General features: G+C 37.6%; 1 protein-coding gene and 1 long non-coding RNA gene across 4 annotated transcripts in view; both read right to left on the bottom strand.

Moving 5' to 3' along the window:
• naf1 (nuclear assembly factor 1 homolog (S. cerevisiae)) overlaps positions 1-5,000 on the bottom strand; it is a 21,682-nt gene that overhangs the window by 2,619 nt on the left and 14,063 nt on the right. The window lies entirely within an intron of this gene.
• Positions 1-5,000, bottom strand: part of LOC144055496 (uncharacterized) — a 6,531-nt gene that overhangs the window by 1,251 nt on the left and 280 nt on the right. The window contains exons 1-3 of the long non-coding RNA XR_013294893.1: positions 4,169-5,000; positions 2,039-2,298; positions 1-1,890 (exon numbers count right to left, since the gene is read on the bottom strand). The exon at positions 1-1,890 is cut by the window's left edge and continues 1,251 nt beyond it; the exon at positions 4,169-5,000 is cut by the window's right edge and continues 280 nt beyond it. This is a non-coding gene — a long non-coding RNA (uncharacterized LOC144055496). The remainder of the gene's footprint in view (positions 1,891-2,038; positions 2,299-4,168) is intronic.

A 5,000-nucleotide genomic window follows, 5' to 3' on the forward strand; every position in this document is an offset into this window, starting at 1 on the left:
TGTCAAAATTAATCGATTAATCGACAAGTAATTGATTATCAAATTAGTCGACAACTTTTTAATAATCGAGTAATTGTTTGGAGCCATATGATAATTTAAAATTGTCTAAAATCTCTCATTTCAGCATATTAACAGTAATTGTTCACCGAGTTCTGTATTCCTTCATGAAAGGCCGATTATCTTCTGTGTTTAACTCATTTGCTCCCAAAAATATATAAATATGTTCTATTTTAACTATTACCATGCTCCCAAAGACGTATTCATAAGTTGTTGTTTTTTTATGCTAGAGCACACAGAAGGCTTTGATGCAGCCTCTTAACTGAAGAGAATGGTTGAAACAATGATAGTTATTACAAACGACCAGCAGGTGGCAGCAGAAGTATAAGAGATCAACCATGTTGAAAAAGCTCTTTCCCCTTCTGGTTGTTCTCAGATTTCTAAATGATGAAACTTAGCTATATTCTAATGCTAATTGCTGCAAAATGGAAACAGATAGAAATATACTTTGAAGAAAGAAGAGACTGTAATCTTTCTTTTGATAGTTTCCATGTTTTTATAGCAATCAAACACAATATTGTGTGGCCCTTGCAAAATCAGTCAAAATCCAGTAAAACAGCCGGGAGCAAAGGGGGTTGCTTCAGTGATACAAAGTATCAAATAACCACCAATCACTGGTTAATAAACAGTAGTCTGGGAAAAAATGCTTTTGTAATACACTGTAATGCTAAATTATAGCGAATCCGATTAGTCGATTCTAAAAATATTTGATAGTGACAGCACTAATTCAAACACCATCAGGTGTCCTAGTGGTAAGCTTCAAAGCATGGATTGCTTGCCTTGAGACAGAAAAAGATCTTGCATTTCTCACACTTTTATCTGTTCTGACCCTTTGTACAGTACACACATCGACCTCTGACATCTCTGTGGACGATTGCATCATGTCCCGCGTTGTCGTAAAAACGAGATCCTGCAGTGGACAAGTGAATGCGTTCAGACATCTCTCCACTCCCACTCTTGCAATAGATCGAATGGTGGGTCAAACATGTCAGTGACTCGATACTTCATCCACAGGAAAAATGACTTGTTGATATTCAGTAAGATCCATCAACTTGTCCCTGTCTACAGAAATCAGTAAAGTTCAAAGACAAATTTACCAATGCCATTCTTTGGTTACCAAGACAATAAGGCTCGCTTCAATATTTGCATTTGATTAGCTGGACAATCATACGTCAATGATTCGAGTCAGAGTCACTGAAACACAGGATATGAATACTACAGCTTGTGACTGAAAATTTACCTATAATCTGAGTTCACCATGCAGAGAATGTTTACAGAGGCAGACTACATGTGTGTCCTATTCTTGCGTCCTCACCGCTCAAATGACCATAGTATCTGTTTGGCACAGCATGTTTTTGATAAATTACTGCTTCCCTTTATTTAGTTTTTTTTCTTCAACAAGTTACTTGATTATGTTCAGTAGACATTCATAAACTAAAATTACAATATGACAATAACAAAAAAAACTGAAAAATTCACCGGTATGATATGGTTTGAGAAGGATTTAATTTACAGTCTTATGAAAAAACTCACAAGTTCTAAGAAAAAATAAGTCAGATATTCATAACAGAAATTATTGAAATTAAAGTGAACCATATGACAACCACACTGTAAAACTAAAGTTTGTAATTTATTATAGTCGTTTCAGGTATCGAGCATATCGTTTTTATGTGAGCTGGTGCTGTGGACTCCTTGGGCGGTCAATCAGGGTGGTGATTCCAGCGTGTGATCTCCAACGCACCCCCACAGTTTCCAGAGGAGGACGGCCATTACACTGGGTTTAAACTGCCCCCCACCTGAACCTTCTGAAGTCCATCAAGTCTGCTACATAGCCTGTAACATACAACATGGAGAAATATCTTTGGTTGAATTGTGTGTATTTTAATGTTATAGTGTCTTTGTACTTTTTTTTTTCATGTAAGATATAGGGCTAAATACATTTAAAATACAAAACAAATGTTTGAATTTAATTAAGTCTTACCAAACGTTGTCAGTGTCTTGAGAGGTTTGGCTCTGCACTCCCCATGAATTGCTTTTGGGAATGACAGTTTGTAGCGAGACACACCTTCCTTTGTCTCTGCCTGTGGTCGCTCAGCAATTCCCTACAGATCTGATGTACGTACAGAAGGCTGCAATCCAGTATATGTGGTTGTTGATGCTTTTGTTGATGCTCTTTAGCCACTGCTAGAGTTTTTCGCAGCCCTTTGGTCTTGCTGATCGCATCCAGTTTCTTTGCAATTCCTATAGTGAGAGCAACATACAATCCATTTAATAAAATAAAAATACATCTTTGTACTACCGTCTAGGTAGTTTGCTTAAGGATGTGAGTGGCAGAGTTCTGGTCCATTTAGAAAAAAAACAAATACTCACAATAATCCATGTGAAAGTGAGTGATGTAATTGATGTCTTATTGGCAGAGGTGGGTAGTTAAGTAACGAGTTACATTTACTTTTTGGGGAAAAAAAATGTACCACACAATATTTTTTACTTTTACTTGAGTAGATGTGTGAAGAAGTAACGCTACTCTTACTCCGCTATATTGGTCTATACTAGAGTCATTACCCGCCGCCCCATTCAGACATTAGATTTACTGTATTTTCACGCAAGCACTCCGCTTGACTGACTGTGTGGGAGCATTTACGCTGACACTAGTGATGTGACGTTCACGAACGAATCGAGTCTTTTGAACGGCTCTTCAATGTGACGATGGTTACCGAGTCTTTAGAGACCCGTTCAACCCCCTATGACAAAGTGCTATCAAAGATAATAACCAAACCCTAACCCTGTGAGGACAGGTAAACTGAGGTGTTATCAACAGATGGAAAATTTAAATCCATACATTTTGCCATGTGCCAGACATCATAGTAGTGTGTTTTCTCTCACCCCGTGAGAAACTTTTATACTTGTGGCTGACAATCTGTGACAATGCAGTGAATGGTGATGCCACGCGACTCGATCAGTGCCAGGCTCCTTTCTCCATATGGTAGCTACCACCAACATCATTGCTCTGGCAACATAGAATTAGAATAGAATTTCATAAATAAAATATGATAGACTTGTGTGCATATTTATTATAAACGGGAGTACTTGTTAACAGTTACAAAAGGGCACAGGGCAGGGATGTAATTAAAAATTTAAAAAATCTCCACAATCTAAGGTTTTAGGTGGCTCCTCTTCACGCTCAATATTTTTGCAGCTACAAATATAGAAAATGATAAAAACTGTTCAGTGATCACTAAACTGTCTTCTTTGACTTGTGACAACATACACATTGATCGGGGGGGAAGTTGGGCATGCAACATAACATGTTAGTGTGCCAACTTTGTTTAGGATTATGGGAGACTTTTTTATAATTACCTATTTCAGACAACAGTATTTTACAATGTTACACAAGTTAGGGAGTGAATTGCTTTTATATTGTGATGAGAAGGAAGTATTTCACATACAACTTAATAAGCAATCATGTAATAAAATCTTTAAGAGTGGAAAGAAAAAAATATACCTGTATATTGAATGCCACCCTGCATTCTCAAATATATTGTTCCAATAAGCATCTTTGGTGCTTCTTGGTCAACCAACTACATATTGTGGCCTCCATATAGCTAAATTAATCATGGACATTATTTGGAGACTAAAATTTCCACGTCTTGATTCATGGTTATCGTAAAAAACAAAATAAAGACATTCACTTTTACTTCTTTTTAGCCACATTGAACTGAACAATCACAATAAGGTTCACTATAGTTGTAAGTAGCTCGCTAGCTACTACAGTACTTGTACACAAAAGCCTAGCTCGCTACTTACTGCAGTACTTGTACACAAAAGCTGGTATGATGAATGAAAACACACCAATGCCGATACAAGCACGAGATCATAAAACACACTGGCAAGGAAGCATCTCAATTTTCTCATTTTAAGGATGGCAAAGAGACATTGATAACGCTAAATTATAAATAGCATTTATTTATAACTGTAGAGAGTTGAACAGTGTTCCCAGCTTTGAGCTAGCATCAATGATACATCAACCAGGGTGCTAGCTCCGAAGCTAACGACTTAAAGAAGGCCACAATATATCACATACTGAAACAAATTACTTAGAAAAATTACTTACTTGGACAGGGTTAGTTGCTGTTCCAGAGAGAGTTGATATCGATCCCGAGGTAAGTGAAAGATATTCTGCTAATCCACATTTGTATTGTCCCAAATTACTGAAGCAGTCATGAGTAAAATGTTTGCCACAAACGAACACACGTTTTCTGAGTTGCTTGGGCATATTTGATGCAAATATAAAGTCCAACCACAAGCCTTTCTGTGGCTCTGATGTAAAGAGAAGAAAAAGGGTTTTGGTGTCCTTTTTCTGGTACAGAGCAGTTCCTATGGGGTTTTTTTTGTTTTTTTTACTGTCATCCTGTCCTGCTGCTGTTGTTGTTAGTGGGTTGGAAATCTCCAGTGGGGGAGGGGTTGTATATTGTGAGGGTGGAGTTCGCGCTGAGCTTGTGGTGTTTAAATCCGAAAAAGATGGGGTTAGTGACGTATAAAACCGACCTCTCTAAAACAGCCCATTTGAGAGTGCTGCTTGAGCTACTTTGATACAAACGCAGATAGGAAATGGAAACATGGGGCGTTTATCTAACAACTTTGGGGACTTAGTTAGACTAAGGTAAGGAATATTTATGATCAAAAACCTAAAAAAAGTTAACATTCCATTTCAGGGGACCTTTAAAACATTCAAAGTTAGTGTTCCAAACATATACAGTGGTTCAAATTGTAATACAAGTGTATAAAAATAAGCAATTATTAGAACAAGTGCATCTTAGCCAATAAGCAAACGTGTTTTTAGCTAACTTTAGCTAGCAGCGCGTCTTGGAAACCTCTCTCAAAATGACCCGGAGTTGCTGACCAGAATGAGAGGAGGGCCCATCGCCCCAAAAATACCCGTTCCC

The sequence above is a fragment of the Vanacampus margaritifer genome, chromosome 7, assembly GCF_051991255.1.
Source record: "Vanacampus margaritifer isolate UIUO_Vmar chromosome 7, RoL_Vmar_1.0, whole genome shotgun sequence".
NCBI lineage: Eukaryota > Metazoa > Chordata > Actinopteri > Syngnathiformes > Syngnathidae > Vanacampus > Vanacampus margaritifer.